Below are 17,190 nucleotides of genomic sequence, written 5' to 3'. Positions count from 1 at the left end.
GGTGGGAGAGGGACAGCTCTCAGGTGGGAGAGGGGGTGGGAGAGCGTGCACTTGCGCTCAGGTGGGAGAGAGAGTGTATAACAAGAGGAAGGGAGCCTGGGCTTTAGGAGCCATTTACTGCTCAACTCCCAGGGAGCAAGTGAGTGAGAGAACCCCCACTGCCGGAGAGAAAGGATGGGCCGTGGGGGGCTTTGCTGCGCTGACTGGGCTCACTGGCCTCCTGCTGGGGGCGGCTGCACCGGTTCCTGCGCCCCAGCAAGACCTCAAGTGACCCTCAGCCCTGACCTTGGGGTGGGCGACAGCGGAGGCTCCTGGGCGTTGGGTGTTGGATGTGACCAGGCGTCTGCTGCAGGGAGAGACCCGAGGACGAGGACGGCAGAGGCACCTCCTCCCTGGCCGTCCTTCCCCTCCTCCCTGCCCTCCTTGGCTGGGAGGGGCTGGCAGGCAGTGGCATCCCGCAGGTTAGGCTGGTGGGTCAGTGCATTGGGTTTGCCCAGCCAGCTGGCAGGAAGCAGGACAGAGGTCACTTGAACTCAGACCATGTGTCCCTGTTAAATACATCAGCTTTTAAATCGATCTTTGTTCAAAGTCCAGTGAGTTCCACGGCACAGCTCCCCAGCAGAGTGGATTCCCCAGTGGACGCAGCAGTGAGCGCTTTCCTCCCAGATCCAGGTAAGCACGGACTCTGCGTCCCTGATGAGGACCGGACCGGGGCCTGAGCCACCGTCTTTCTTTTCCTTTTCCCTTTTCTAAGCGGCGGCTGGGCGTCCAGCAGCAGAGAGGCTGGTGGGGAAGGAGCCAGGAGCCAGGCCTGGTGGTGGTGGGGGTGTGTGTGAGGGTGTGTGAGGGCTGTTCTCCTGGATTCTCTGCTTGAGATGCTCCAACACTTGCACGGAGGCCGCTTCCCCACGGAGCTGGCCGGCGGGTCTGTAGAGGAAGCTCTCCCAGGCTGCGGGAGGTCTGATGTGCGGCCAAGGGGAGGGAGACGACAGGCCGCACAGGCCCCGGGGAGGTCCTCACGGTACCTTCCCGCTGGGCAAGGCTGGGGTGTTAGAGATTTTCTTAAAGGACGCAACCTACTGCACCTGGATCATAACGAAAGGCATCGCTCTTCTTTTCATGCCATTACGCACTGAGACGCGGGGAAGCAGTGGGTTCGCAGGCTGGCTGAGTTTTAAATGTAGATCTCCAGGCTCTACCCTTTGGAACTCCTGGTCCTGTGGGTTTTGTGTGGGTCTGAAAAGTCTCGGTTTGATGAATCCTCACCCAGATGACTCTCGTGTGCGTGCAGGTTTGGGAGCTTCTCTCCTAAGCAGAGGGGTCAAGGGACTTCAGTGTGACTTTCGTCTGTCCTAAGGGCTCACCCGCTGAGGAGAACCGGTTCTGGCTGGCTCCTCGGTCCCAGGCCCTGCGGGGTTGCATGACATGCTCTCACTCCTCACCAGTGGTCACAGGGCTGATGTCTCAGGTCCTGGGTGTCTGGGCACCTGGAGTCACATGCTCTCTCCTGAAGCGAATAGCTCGGGGACTTTGTGTGTTATGACTAAGTACATTGGTCTTATCTCGGATTCCTTTGCACGTTCCTGGCACCATAAACTAGGAAATTGCTAGTAATGATGTCTCCTGTCCATAGACGGCTGCCTCTCATCCAGGGCAGGAACGCGGGGCGGAATCCCAATCACCTGGGTTGGTGCAGGTGTTAGTGACAGGCTAGCGGACAAGCCACTGAGCCAGCTGGGCCTCGGTTTTATCTATCACAGGCTCTCGTCTTCTGCTGAAGGCTGCACTGAAAGTAAAATTATAAATACGTGTTTGAGCAGAAACACAAATGTGCTTACGTTTCTTTTTTAAAAAAGATTATCTATTGTTGAAAGTATTACAGATGTCTCCATCTCCACCGGCCCCCTCCATCCTGCCCCCAAGCCTTCACCACACTATTGTCTGTGTCCATGGGTTATGCATATATGGTGAATCTCTTCCCACCCCGAGCCCTGCCTGCCTTCTGAGGTTCGTGTCTGTTCCATGCTTCTATGTCTCTGAATCTATTTTGTTCATCAGTTTATTTTGTTCGTTAGATTCCACAAAACATTCCTAATGATGTATCCAAAGGCTCTGGATGGGCGGGAGACACCGCCTCGGGGCTAGTCGGAGACCTTGTCCCGTCTGTTAATCTCATCCAGCTTCTATTTACTCATCTGTGATAAGGAGCTGAGGCTTCACGATCACCTCTGTTCTTCCCAGCCGACCAAGTAGAATAGATCCTGGGGCTTTGAAGACTGGCTCCTTCTCGTCACTTGGGTATGAATGACAATGCTAGCTCCCCAGTTTCCCCCTCCACCCCGTCACCGTGCCCCTCAGAAGTAGCCTTATTCTCAGAAACCATCTTGTTTACGTCTTAGATGCCACCTTTGCCAGGTGTTCAGCTTCAGGAGAGCAGGGATCTTGTCCTTTCTGTCATCCCTGCTCCTAGAACACCAGCAAGAGGAGATGCTGAGCTATCTGGATAAATGGAAGGAACTGCAAGGATAGAATCAGGATGTTTTCATAAGTTGCTCCAAAGGAGAGGAGGCTGAAGAATTCGGATACTCTCTCAGGTCATCTGTGGTCCCAAGTCTGATCATGTGGGAATGGGCGTCTCTATTTTACATCTTGGTTAAATGATTTTCACATTAGTTGCACAGGAATTTGATGAGAGTAGCAAGTTAGAGCTAGACGTATTTCCCTTACATCTCGCAGCGCCTCACCCTGGTCCTTCACGAGGGACGGCTCAGATCTCTCTTCTCTCTGCCTGGTGGGAGTCATGGCTACATGATTAAGGGTATGGGTGCTGGAACTGGACGCCTGTATTCCTGAGCAGACGGATTCTCCCTCTCTAAGTCTCCATTTCCTCACAGTCCAGCAGGCGTAATGTAATGGAACCTGCTTCCTAGTGCTACGAGGATTGGAGGGGAGAAGGCACTTTGGGCCTAGCACACCTGCAGTGTATTCTGGGGGTGTATTCTGATGATCTTCACACAGCTTTGTGAGGGGCATGATCTGGGGAAGGAAGGAACCTGGCAGTGGCAAGGAGCTTTGATAAACAGGAAAAGGCACCTGCTAGCTTTTCTTTCTTTTCTTTTTTTAAAAAATATATTTTTATTAATTCAGAGAGGAAAGGAGAGGGAGATAGAAACATCAATGATGAGAGAGAATCACTGATCAGCTGCCTCCTGCACGTCCCCTACTGGGGATCGAGCCCGCAACCAGGCATATGGTCTGGACTGGAATTGAACCCCAGACCCTTCAGTCTGCAGGCCGAGGCTTTATCCACTGAGCCAAACCAGCTAGGGCCACCTGCTAGCTTTTCAATGACAGCGAGGGAGGGCTGCTTGTGGTCTGAGACCACCAGCTTCTCAGGCTCCAAGCCTCATGGGCACTGAGATCCTCTGGAATCAACAGGACTGAGTGTGAGGCACTTCACAGTCTGACCTTCATCCTTGCCACATAAACCTGTTCTCCGGGTGCTCGGAGCCACTCACCATTCCTGAACGCACCTGTGCTGCTGCTCTCGCTGGGATGCCTTCCTCCTCCAGCCTAACCACCCGAGCTTCCTAACATCTTCCTCGTGGTTGGGAGGCTGGGAGGTGGTGGAAGAGCCCAAACTCGGTTGGGTTTGAATCCAGGTTCTGTTGCGTATCCAAATAGCCATGGGAAACCAAATTAACCTTCCAGAGTCTTTGTTTGCTTTTTTCCTTATAAAATGGGATTAAATGAGAACTCATAAAGGGCACCTCCGCTGGTGCTTGGAGACTTGGGGGAGCTCAATACGCATGTGTAACAACCACAGGTTTCCTTTTTTTCTTTTTCCATTACAGTTGACATGCAACATTATACTAGTTTCAGGTGTACAACATAGTGATTAGATATTTATATAACTTACAAATGAAGTGATCACCTGATAAATCTAGTTCCCATCTGGCCTCATACACAGTTTTTATGATATTATTAGCTAGCGACATTCCCTGTGCTGTGCTTTCCACCCCTGTGACTGTTCTCATAACTGGCAATTGGAACTTAATCCCTTTCACCTTTTTCACTCATCCCCCAGCCCGCCCCTCCCATCTGGTGACCATCATTTTGTTCTCTGTATCAATGAGTTTGTCTGCATAAAACATGTACTTTTCAATATTCAGCACCCACTGCGCTCTGGGCTCTGTGAGGGCAGGACAGCAACAAATCTGGATTGAGCCTCAGTGTCTGCCCCACAGTAGGTACTAACTATAACCTATTGATTGTATAAATGATATTTGACATTCAGAGGATGGAGTGGTACCTTCAGACCGTGCTGGTCAGGAAAGGATTTGTAAATAATCTAACATTTGAACCTGGCCTTGAGGATGGGTAGGTCTTGAATTCATTCATGTGTGAAAACTGTTTGCTTAGGACCTACGCTGAGTGGGGACACGTCTCGGGCAGAGCAGGGGCCCGTGGGAAGGCAGGCTCGGTGCCTGCAGAGTAGAGCTGCATGTAGGGCTGGGTCATGCGGAGCCTCAACCAGAGCCAGGCACCCGGGGGCCTCGCAGACACCACTGCCCTGGGGCCACCCGTGCCCAGCCATGGGGAACCCACCGTGTCCTTCCACTTGGCTGCCCATGCCAGCCCTCGAGCTGTTGGCAGACAAAGTCCCAAAGACAGCAGACACTCCCGCACTCTCAGCCCCGGGGAGAGAGGATCTGGTTACAGAGGTTCCTGCTCTCACAGAACACTCCGGATTTATGTGCCAGGTGGTGACCTCACACCCATGATGGCCCAGGAGGCAAGTCTGTCTATAGGGAGAAATTCGATGACAAGAATTTCATCCTGAAGCCCATCTGTCCATGGCAAAGGCTGGACCCAGCACAAGGGCTCCCAATTTTTCTCTGCACCCCCAAGCCTGAGAGGGTGGGTGGCCAGTGTGTGGTCTTTGCCAGGTGAGCGAAGGCATGGAGGTTGTGGCAGCCATGGAGCTGGGGTCCAGGAAGGGCAAGGCCAGCGGCAGACCAGCATTGCTCACTGTGGACGCCTCCAATCAGTTTGACTTGGGTTTTATCTTACCCATTGACCATTCCTTCTGTCGCCAGGAGAGCACCCCTGCACCCCATCTGCTTGGAATGTTCTGTCACCTTCGTACTCTTGCTGCAGCTCATTGGGTTCCATATTGTCCTCACCACTTGCCAGTCCAGCTGGATTGCAGAGCTCAGTGTATGATTATGAAATAAAAAGAAAACAACAACAAAAAGTGAGGGGGTAGAAATGCAAGTTCAAAGGATCTTATAGAACAAGATGCCAATTTAGGAGGGAACCTTTGTTCCAGCAACTCTCAGGATGGCCTGGGCGTTTTCAGGCACCAGTCCTATCAGCAGGAGTGGACAGTGGTCCTTTCTATGAGGCATCTCTGTTTCCACACGATAGTGACTCCATCTCTCTCCCAACGTACAGAACTCTTAGGTAATCAAGTAAAGTGTGAAAGACTTTGAACTCCAGCCTGTAGTCCTGCCATATAGGACATAGTGCTGTTCATGGTGGCCGGGACAGATGATTCCATTCCTTATCAGAAATCAGAAATCAGAAATCAGAATTGAATTACTTGCTCGGCCAGCGTGACTCAGTGGTTGAGCGTCAACCTATGAATCAGATGGTCATGGTTCAATTCCCATCAGGGCACATGCCCAGGTTGCAGGCTCCATCCCCAGTGTAGGGCATGCAGGAGGCAGTCGATCAACTATTCTTTCTCATGGAATGAATTAAACTCGTAAGTCAAGGCCCCACTGTATACTAAAAAGTAGAAAAAAAATCTATCTATCTATCTATCTATATATATAAAAGAATTGAATTCCTCACTGGACCTATGATCACTCTTCTCCACATAATTCTCCATGAAATGCATTTCATTAATATCCCACATTTGAAATCTATTGGTTGGGAAGACCAAACAGTAGCTATCATAGTGGGCAAGTACAGTTAGAAAATACTTATTTCAGGGCCCCAGTTACCCTATTTTTAAATTATTAATTAAAAATTAATACACTTGAATGTTTGAATTTCCACCGGTCTTGCTTTTTTCCAAGGAGGAATCCAGGTGGCCTTCAAGATACAGGATCTGCTCTGGGTAAAACATTTCTGAAGATACAATTGAACTGCCTTCATGGCTCCCTTGCTTGAGACACCTGTAGGTACCAGCTGAGGCCGCTGGGATTCCTTTCCTGCTGTTGGAGGACACAGCTGTGCTGAGGCCCGGGCAGGCTCTGGGGAAGGCAGCGATGCCTGGTGCGGGGCCGGGAGCCCGGATAAGTGGGACCCTAAAATCTGTATTTTCTAACTGTACTCGCCCACTATGGTAGTTACTGTTTGGTCTTCCCAACCGATAGATTTCAGGGCTGCTGGCCGTGGGGAGTCCCGGCCGGTCTAGAGCTGCTGACTACACCTCCAGTCTCCACCGATTCTGTTTCCCAGCAAAAGTCTAGGGTTGTCTGTCCGCTCTTCACACGTGCACGCAGAGGCTGGCGGAGAAGCCTTCCCCCCAAGGTCACCGTGTGCGCGTGCGCCTGTTCCCGCGTCCTGGGAATGCTGCTTGCTCTCCGCTGAGGTGCCGGGGATTTCACCCACCAGCGTGGGCCTCAGTGCACAGTGAACAGCTCGCAGGTGGAACGTGACCAGGGCTCTGGCCCGCTCTCCCCCTCATGCCTCCATGAACCAGAAATCATTTACTCCACGGTTCCGTCCAGGTTGTGCATTCCATAGACTCAGTAACTAGGGTTAAATATTACTCATCTGCTGTTTTGCTAAGTTTTGCTGCTTAGTGTTTTCCTGGCTCAAGGGTTGGTTACATAAGTGCCTTGTGAGGAGGGGCTGTCTTTTCTTTATAGTCAGATACCGACGGCATCACTGATTCCTAATTACTATTAGATAAGACGGGGGCGAGGCCAGAGTACTCGTGACTAACAGCGTGAATCACCGCAGCGTAGAACAATCCTGTCACATCTGGACTTTGGGAGATCAGCAAGGAGGATACTCCGGGGCTGTCTCTCCTGATGGGCGTCACCGGCCTGGCCATCGCTGGCTTCCCCAGCGCCCTCCTGTTTGTCCACCTCCCCGCAGAATGCTGCTCATCCCGCATCCTTTCTCTCATCTGTTGGAAATCAGTGGCGCTGTCCTGTGAGTGAGCCTGTTCCCTCGCTCCTCCCTGGTTACCATGATTCACACGTGGGCCAGATATCTCTCTATGAGGCAGCCGCCCCTCACTCATCTTCTCCACCCTGGTCTGTTCCGTGGGTCCCTTTGCTGGGGGACCCTGGGCTCACATCTGCTACGGCCCATCTCTTGCAGGTGTGGGGACTGGCCAGCTTCGTCTGAAGTTCTGTGAAAGCTCCCTGGGATCCCAGACCTCCTTGACACAGCGTGTGGTGCTATCTTTGCAGTCCCCTAGCTCTCAGTCTTTATGATACTTCTGGGCTCAGGGAAATCTGAGTTTATTATTTGAGCTTTAAAATTTCATGGTGAACAAAATCGTCAGCCCTGGCCTTTTAGCAGCTAAAACGAACTTTTCGCCCTAGCAGGTTTGGCTCAGTGGATAGAGCGTTGGACTGCTGACTGAAGGGTCCCGGGTTCGACTCCGGTCAAGGGCATATGCCCAGGTTGTGGTCTGGATCCCCAGTAGGGGGCGTGCAGGAGGCAGCCAATCAATGATTCTCTCTCATCATTGATGTTTCTAGCTCTCTCTCCCTCTCCCTTCCTCTCTGAAATCAATAAAAATATATTTAAAAAACAATAAAACAACAACAAAACAAACTTTGCAGAGGTGGTCTGGAGAGAGTAGACAGAACCCGGTAACTGAGGTGCTTGCCCATCCCTGGTCCATCATTCAGTCTCTACTTCTCAGCTTCGAGCAGAAACCAGGAGCGCTGCTCAAATGTTCTTTCAGAAAAGGAGCTTCCCACGGCCCCCGGGGACAGGGAGGGGTGTGCGTGGCCTGGCTCTCGGTCCCAGAGGCTACGCTTCGATGCTTTCCATGTTCTAGCTAAGGCCCTTCACCTTGTCCGTGCGCATTGTCTATTCTGGGCGCACTTCTGTCTTTGGCTCAAAATGAAGGAAGTTGCTCATGTTCTCACAGCAGCACATAGTGGCACCAGGATTACAAACTGGCTTTAGACTTAACACTCTAGTTTTTTGAATGTTCTTTACCTAGACTAGAGTGCTGGGGAAGATGGAAAGAAAAATGCAGACTCCCTTCCCATCAGCCATGTACCCATCTGGCCGCTGCAGGCTTTTCCTTCCCGGAAACTGCTCTGTTCCAAAGATCTTTAAGATAGCGTTTCCCATGTGAGCCTCTTAATTTTTGAAACTGCTCCCCCAACCCCCTCTTATCCCCTCTCCCTGTTCACCAGTCCCTGAAACGCTCGTCTGTCCTGGCTTCTCTTACCTGCCAATTCACATGGACCACAGTCTCACTTTCCAGCTCTGTGCTCAGGTGCATGTAGAAATCCTCACCTCCAGCCTTCTGTGTTTCAACATGTCAAAACCCAACTTGGGGTAGAAATGACCACTTCCTCCTTCTATTCTTGTTGTACACTATGTTTAGAAAAGCCATGAGAAACCATGCTGTTTGGTCAGCTATAAAGTCATGAGATCTATATATCCATCTAACATAAAAATGTATTTAATCTAAGTGGTTAGAATTTTTTATTCAATGTGTTGACCCATTGTAGTGAAACCATGCTTTGCGATTGGAAATCCTTTAACTGCCATCCCAGTTGATAGCTGTTTAATTTACATGGAAATTCTTAAAAGTCCGAAATAGCTGACAGCTTTTTAAAATGGGAGCATTTTGCTGGATTAAAGACTTAAATGTAAGACTCAATACCATAAACCCCTAGAAGAAAACATAGGCAGTGAAATTCCTGATATTTCTCTTAGCCATATTGTATTCTGATATATCTCCTTGGGCCAGGGAAACAAAAGAAAAAATAAACAAATGGGACTACATTGAACTAAAAAGATTTTTGCACAGCAAAGAAAACCATCAACAAAACAAAAAGACAACCCACTGAATGGAAGAATATATTCACCAGTGATAAATCTGATAGGGGTCAATATCCAAAATTTATAAAGAACTCATCTAACTCAATACAGAAAAACCAATCTAATTAAAAAGTGAGCAAAGGATCTGAATAGAAACTTCTCCAAAGAAGACATACAGATGACCAATAGGCACATAAAAAGATGCTTAACGTCACTAATCATCAGAGAAATGCAAATTAAAACCACAATGAGATATCACCTCATATCTATTAGAATGGCTATCATCAATAAAACAACAAGTGTTGGCGAGGATGTGGAGAAAAGGGAACCCTTGTCCACTGCTGGTGGGAATGCAGATTGGTGCAGCCACTGTAGAAAACAGTATGGAGGTTCCTCAAAAAAATTAAAAATGAAACTGCCTTATTGACCCAGTGATTCTACTTCTGGACATATATCTGAAGAAACCCAAACCACTAATTCGAAAGAATATATGCACCTCTATGTTCATTGCAGCGTTATTTACAATAACCAAGATATGGAAGCAACTCAAGTGTCCATCAACAGATGAGTGGATAAAAACGTGGTGGTACATGTATACAATGAGTCATAAAAAGAATGAAATCTCACCACTTGGGACAGCATGGATGGACCTAAAGGGTATTATGCTAAGTGAATAAGTCAGTCAGAGAAAGATAAATACCACATGATTTCAATTATATGTGGAATCTAAAGAACAAAATAAACAAAATTGAAACAGACTCATAGATACAGAGACCTGACTGATGGTTGCCAGAGGGCAGAGGGGCTTGGGGACTGGGTGAAAAAGTGAAGGGATTAAGAAGTACAAATTGGTAGTTATGGTCACAGGGATGTAAAGTACAGCACAGGGAATACAGTCAATAACATTGTAATGACTGTGTATGGTGACCATGTACTGGAAGTACCAGGGAGAACACTTTATAAAGCATATGATTGTCTAACCATTATGCTGGATGCCTGAAATTAATACAAAATAATAGTGCATGTAAACTGCAATTGAAAAAAATTTAAAACAGGGACATTTTGCATCAATTTCTTGAGAAATCTGTCACACCGGGCTCTTCCTCACAAGAACTGTGAGTAGCAGCTAATCCACAGTCCTCTCCTGGCGGCTTCACTGATTAATTAGTTTGAGCTCAGTGGCTATTTTGGTCCATATTCTCAAAGTTCCTGTTTTCCTGCTTTGCAGGAAAGATGGAAGCTGAGGTAAGTGACCTTATTTTCCCAAATATATATATTTCAGAGAGGGAGACAAAGATAGAAACATCAGTGATGAGAGAGAATCATTGATCCACTGCCTCCTGCACCCCCTCCACTGCGGATGGAGCCCACAACCCAGGCATGTGCCCTGACCGGGAATCGAACTGTGACCTACTGGTTCATAGGTTGACACTCAACCACTGAGCCAGGCCTTATTTTAATCTCATTTTTCTCCCGCCTAGCAGAAGTATTCCATCTCATCAAGGCTAAACCCATGTCCTTGCTCTCCATATCCTCATCCCTTATATACAAACATGCTGATGTTTTCTCAACATTCAAAATAAAACCACCAACCCTGCTTTCCCCTCAAACGACTAGCCCAACTCTTGTTGATCTGTTTTAAGATGCATCTATATTCATTGCCTCTGTTATTAACTATCCACTTGTTTATTAGTCCCTTATCCATCTTGGACTTCCATTTTCTAAACTGAGTGGCACTTCCTGTTTTCAATGTCATTTGGCTTTGTTAGCTCTCCTACCATGACATTCGTCTTTTAGTTCCGACTCTGCTGTAAAATCCTGGCCCTCCGATGATTCCTTCTCTGCGTCATCTTGTCGCTAAGCACAGGCATTACCCCAGGCTCTCTCCTGGGCCCTCTTCCTGTCGTGGTCTCACTCAGGGCCTTCGCCTCGCACAGCCGTGCAGACTCTAGTCCACCGTCTCCTGAGCTCAGGGCCCACCCTCTTGTCTGCCGGCAGGATGTGCTGCCAAGTCCTCTGGTTTAAACCCATCTCATTGCTCATGACCACTCCACTGTGTGATGTCACTTTCCTGCCAGTCCCCAAGGCATGACGTGGTTTTCTTTCACATCTTCCCTTTCCAACAGCCGGCCCAGTGGGTAGCATCGTTCAGAAGATCTAACAACCTCCCGGCTGTCATAACAGACTATCACAGACCGGCTGGCTTAGCAACAGGGATTTATGTCCCCATAGTTCTAGAAGCTGAAAGTCTACGATTTAGGTGTTGGTAGGTTTGGTTTCTCCTTAGGCCTCTCTTCTTAACTGTGTCCTCACATGGCCTTTTCTCCAAGCACTCCTGGTGTTTCTTTCTCTTATAAGGATGCCAGTCCAACCCTTATGATCTAATCCTCCTATATAATAAAAGGGTAATATGCAAATCGACCAAACTGCGGAACTACTGGTCGCTATGACACGCACTGACCACCAGGGTGCAGATGCTCAGTGCAGGAGCTGCCCCCTGGTGGTCAGTGAGCTCCCGTGGGGGATCGCCGCTCAGCCACAAGCCGGGCTCATGGTTGGCGAGCGCATGGTGAGTGCAGCAGCGGTGGCGGGAGCCTCTCCCACCTCCAGGGCAGAGCTAAGGATGTCTGACTGCGGCTTAGGCTGTCAGACATCTCCCGAGGGCTCCCAGACTGCTAAAGGGTGCAGGCTGGGCTGAGGGACCTCCCCCCGCCCCCCTGCCACAGTGCATGAATGTCGTGCACTGGGCCTCTAGTTTAGCCATAATTCTCTCTTTATAAGGCCCTCTCACCAAATAGAGTCACATAGCAGGTTAAGGCTTCAACATGTGGATTTTGGGAGGGACACAGTTCAGATCGTAACAGAAAGGTAGTCTAGGGCTTAACAGGCATCAAGATCGATTTGTAGAAAAAACTGAGCTCAGGAGTAAATTCAGGGAAAGTATGCAGCTGGCCCTACGGAGAAGCAGGCAGCAGGAGAAGTGACTGCTGAGTGAGAATGTTCTCGGAACTCGGAACCGAGAGGAGCCCGGAGCACAGCTGCTCACATTGAGCTGCGGCCCCAGAGACCTCGCTGCCCAGGGACCTCTTCCTGCAACAGAAGCCCTGAACCCACAACAGAGCTGCGAGCGGGTGAATTCGGAAGCGGAGCGGGCCCATGGCCCTGGCTCGGGGCCTCCTCCCCTGGTCATGGCCAGGGCGAATAAATATTTTGAACGTCTGCATTGTCCTGTCTGAGGCCATCTCCGCGTGGAGAAATGTGAGGGCATGGGGTGAAGAGTGGACCCAGTCTGTCCCTCAGTCCTTCCTCCCTTGCCTCTGCGCCCTCATGGCTACCGCAGCGGGTCAGGGTCAGGGTCAGGGGCAGGGGCAGGCTCGGTTGAATGGAGTCGGGTTATTACAACAGCCTTTACCTGGCTGGCCTCCAGGGCGTCTTTGCTCCAGTTCATGCCGCCTACCGTTCTCGGAGCCCAACCCTGACCCTGTGACTCTTCGCTTATCTGCCTTGAGTGGAGCCCACTGACTATCAAACGGAGGCCAGATTCCCCGGGCGGATATCCAAGGCCTTTACAGTCTCATGTGTCACCCACGAGTTCCCTCCCGTCGGCTGTCCTTCAGCCACAGTGGGTTTGAGCCCATCTTTGATCAAAGTGAGGAACTTTGCCGCTGCCATGCGTGATGTCCACACTATTCTCTTTGTCTCAAACGTTCTCTTCCTACTTCTGTGCCTGCTGAAGTCATCGAGCTCATTTGTAAAGCTTCCCTTCACTTGTCTGATGTCACCGGTCTCGGGGCTTTTGTACGCTGCTCACGGTGGTAGCTGTGTTGGCACTAAAGCTTCCCCTTCATCTCTACTCTGCGATAAAGTCCCTTGAGAACAGAGGTGGTGATTTACTTTATCCCGTCAACCACTGAACAGTGTTTTGCATGTAAGTGTGAGGCGAACGTTTGTGGCATTAACAGGTGAAATCTGTTCATCGGTTGGTTGCCTCCTGACCCAGGTACGTGCCCTTGACGGGGACTGGAACTCGAGACCCTTCAGTGAGCAGGTCGAGGTTCTAACCACTGACCCACACCGGCCAGGGCAGTCTTTGCCATTTTGTAGAGAGACGATTAAATTGGGCGTCAAGAGGGCTGAGCTCTGGTCCAGCTCCAGCCCTGGGTCTAGTCCACATGCATGATCCTGAGTCAACTCTCAAACCCGCCTCCCCCCGCCCCGGCACCCCCGCCGCTGCAGCTCTGCAGAGGGGCTGGAGGCCTGAGCCCGGAGAGGCTCCTGGGGGCGTCGAGACCCCACAAGTGAAACCAAATGGCAGAGGTCCAGCTGAGTTGGTTTGTGTGCGCGGGGCTGGAAGCCGCAGGGCCTGCAGCGGGCTGGCTGGGGGGAGAGGCCACCTCACTCAGTCCCGTGTGGGGGAGGCCGCAGTGAAGCGCACCTGCCCTGGGACCCTGCGCATAAAACGCGTTCTGTCCTGAGATAGTTGCCACATGTGGGAACGCCCGATTAAAAACTCCCATTGTCAATGTTCACAAGCCTCCGCAGCGCAGGGGGCGGGGTAGGAATGAAGGGATGTTCATCTGTGATGCCTTGAGAAATACTTGAGTTCAAGGTCAGTGGGAACCTGAGGACAGAAACAGTTCCCAAGACAAAGAGGACCAGCGGGGAGAGCAGAGCTGCTGTCCGACCCCCGGGAGGCATCATCTTGTCCAGGGGTCCTGGCATCGCTGCCACCAGATAACACAGACCCGGGGAGCCATCCTGCTGAGGAAGGAGCGGGAATGACACCCATGGGAGTGAAGTCGGCAAGAATAATGGAGTCTTTCTTCACGTCTTAGGGCCTGGGCGCTGTCCGCCCTGCCCGAGGCACCTGCTGCCTCATCTGAGTGAACAGATACGGAGGTGAAATGGGGGAGATCGATGCACCACTGACAGTCCATGGGTGTCAGGCCTGGCACATTGTCGCATTTACCCGTCTGATTCTCAGCCCTCGCTGCCCCCATCACTAGAGAGGCTCATGCAGTAAACGCTGACCTCACCTCCCACCTGCTCACGGGCTCAGTCCCCAGGCTTCAAACCCGAGCATGAGCTTTTCTTAAAAGCCCCAAAGAAGAAACGAGTGCTTAAAACCACCCTTTGCTGCGTTTAAGTCCTCTCCCCTGAGTCTTGAAATAGCGCCCTCGGGGGTCAGAGAAGGACGCCCAGGTTGGGTAAACTGTTACCAGCCACCTGAGCGCACCTCATTCAGCCGGAGAAGCCGGGGCAGCCGGGCTGGGAGGGGCCCTGGAGCCCTGTGTCCCGCAGCCAGTGCCCCGCCAACAGGGCAGGAACACGGCAGCCCCAAGCTGTGCTGGGCGCCTCCCTCCCCAGGGCCAGCTCTGAGCCGGGCAAACCTAGCGTCAAGCAGACGAAAACCACCTTTACCAGCCCCGGGGGCCCTTGATGCTGTGACTTAAGTCTGAGGGCCCCCAAACCCAAGCACCTGGGAGCTGAGGCCACCCGCCGGCCGCCGATGGTGGAATCCCGAGCTCCCGTCTGTGACTGAGGCCCTACTGGTCACCCTTCGCTCCCCTGAGCAGGAGTGGCACTTGCCAGCTCTGCTTCGTAGCTTCTTGCTCCCCATCAGCTACTTCCTCCCCAGACAAGTCGCTCCTTCGGTTTGCACACTGGAGTGGTCAGGTCTGCTCGGGCTCATGAGCACAGGCCCCTCAGCTTCCTCCTGAACATCAGGAAGACATGTGACTGCAAATCGGACCGTGCGTGGAGGGTCTCGGGTTCCATTCCTGGGCAAGGGCGTGTACCCGCCTGCGGGAGGCAACCAATCGATGTGTCTCTCTCACACTGATGTCTCCCTTTCCCTCTCCCCCTCCCTCTCCCCTCCCTCTCCCCCTTCCTCTCCCCTCCCTCTCCCCCTCTCTCCTTCTCTCCTCTCCTTCCCTCCCTCTACTCTCTCTGAAAAGCAAAGGGAAAAATACCCTCAGGTGAGGATTAACAAAAAAAAGGGCAAAGAAAACCAATGCTTTTAGTCCTTAGGAAGGACTCTAAGAACCACGTGCACAGAGGCTTCTGGTGCTTGGATCAGCTTCCTCCACTGGTGCAGTGGGAGGTGTTAGCATGTCTCCAGCTGGGCACGGGCACCGCTAAGCAGGTGTGGCGACAGGAGGCAGTGTGGGCCCAAGCAGTCACGGTTTTCCAAGCCACTCCCGGCATTTCTCTCAGGGTTTCTGTTGGTGTGAGTTGCCCAGTTCGCTGGGCTTCAACCCAGATGTGAAAAGCTTTGCGCTCAAACGCCAAGGCTTCAAAGGCACAGAGCAGATCTGAGCGAGCACAGTCGGACTGTCCAAAGACTTTAACAAACAAACAAAAAACAACTTGAGGTTCGTCCAGGAATAGGGACTTGTTTCCTTGACTATCAGGCTTTCTCATCTCTATTGAGACACGAGAACACGACCTCTTCCCTCCTCCCCAAGCACAGGACTAGTCCCAGCAAGGAAGTGCCCCTGTCCCGCCTGGGAGAGACCAGTGGGTTTTGCGGGGGGAGGAGGGGGTGCCTTAGAAATAAGCATTTATATGCGCCTCACACGCAGCCTGAGCTCTCGGTGAAACACGGCCTCCAGGGCCTTCACTTGGATGACGGGCATGTTTGGGGTTTTGGAGGCTGTGATGAGGTTTCTCTGTAATTACCCCCCGAATGTCAGAGGCTTTGCCTTTCCCCTTCAAGGCTTCTCGGTGCGGTGACATTGAGGCCGACAGGGATGGAGAGTTCAGTTTGGGTACAGATGTGGGTTTGAGCTGAAAATGTTCCTGACGCTTGCGGGCTAGTCACTCGGCGGGAAGGCTACTAGAAGGTCGAAGTCGGAGGGGCCTACACAGCTGCTTGCACGAGGAACCCACTCTGGGGTGCGTTCCTCTCCCCTCACTCCCTGCTCCGCCCCTTTCCGCCCAGAGCGGTTGGCCCTGACTCTGCTTTCCCAGGGGTCAGCCCTGACCAGTGCCCCTGGCTGCCCCTGGCTGTCCTTCCCCTTCCCCTGACTCCAGCCGGAGCGCTCAGGCCCTGAGCCCTGGGTAAGAGATCACTGAAAACAGGGCCTGTTTGTTTATTGTTTTCTTGGCTCTTCGCCTTCATGCCACCGGCAGTGTGGCTGCCAGGCTCTGCCGTGACCACGTGAAGAGGCCCGGTCTCGGGCAGTGGGAGGCTTCCCGCCCGGCTTGTACTGTACACAGAGGTCAGAGATGGTATCTCCAATCAGCGGGGTGGCATCCAGGAGCCCAGAGCACTTCGCTGCCTCTTCTCCGTCCTTCGCCCCCACACACTGTCTGGTCTTCAGCTTCTGTCCCTCAGGAGGGCAGGGACTGTCAGCTTATCTCTGGCAGGGGTGGGTGAGGAGGGGCACGGGGCTTCCCTGCAGGCGGTCTAACCAGCAGGCTGCTGTCTGCTCTGGCGTGGGCAGCCTGGCCTCATTCTCACTCTCTGAGGAACCAAGGCGCTTAAGCCAGGAGGGTTTGGGATGTGGGTAGGAGCCTTCCTCTGACTAACTGGAGCCAGAGCTGCAGCTGGTGGTCCCTACACTCGTCCTTGGCCCAGGACCTGGCTCCTGCCTGGGGCCGTGGGAGGGAAGGGTGGGCGGAAATGGAAGCTCAGGAGCCAGAATCCGACCTGGCCATGGGAATCCTTCTCTATCGGGCATCCCTGCTCTGCTCTGCCTGGAACTTTAGGTTCCAGAAACCAACTTTCTACCTCATTTCCAGTGTCTCAGGCCAGCTCTGAGGCCGGCTGCTCTGTTTTTTAACCGCATCTTCCTGGTCCTGTCCTGTCTCACGTAAGTCCAATGAATCCTTCAGGTCTTGGAAGTCTTCCTCCAGTCTTCCCGCAACCCATTCTTCATGCTTCCCACCACTCCCCACTCCAAGGCCTTCTGTGCTATTCTCCCCTTTTACCTGATTCTTTCCTCGCGTATCATTCACCACATGTCATTGTAAACGTAGGTTCTCCCTGATAGGAGAGGCACCTGGGTCTGTCTCGTCTACAGATTTATCCTCAATGCCTAGAGCTCGCCAGGCACTTAAAATATTTGAATGAAAGTGGGCTTGTATTTTCTTAAACATTCTAGGCCAGGGGTGGGCAAACTTTTTGACTCGAGGGCCACAATGGGTTCT

General features: G+C 51.8%; 1 pseudogene; it reads right to left on the bottom strand.

The window, feature by feature from the left end:
* Positions 1 to 12,484, bottom strand: part of LOC102422304 — a 21,294-nt pseudogene extending 8,810 nt beyond the window's left edge.
* Positions 12,485 to 17,190: the final 4,706 nt, after the last annotated feature.

This window comes from Myotis lucifugus, unplaced genomic scaffold (genome assembly GCF_000147115.1).
Source record: "Myotis lucifugus unplaced genomic scaffold, Myoluc2.0 scaffold_190, whole genome shotgun sequence".
NCBI classification, from domain to species: domain Eukaryota; kingdom Metazoa; phylum Chordata; class Mammalia; order Chiroptera; family Vespertilionidae; genus Myotis; species Myotis lucifugus.
The sequence above is the reverse complement of the archived record's forward strand: the minus strand, read 5'-3'. Positions and strand labels throughout refer to the sequence as shown.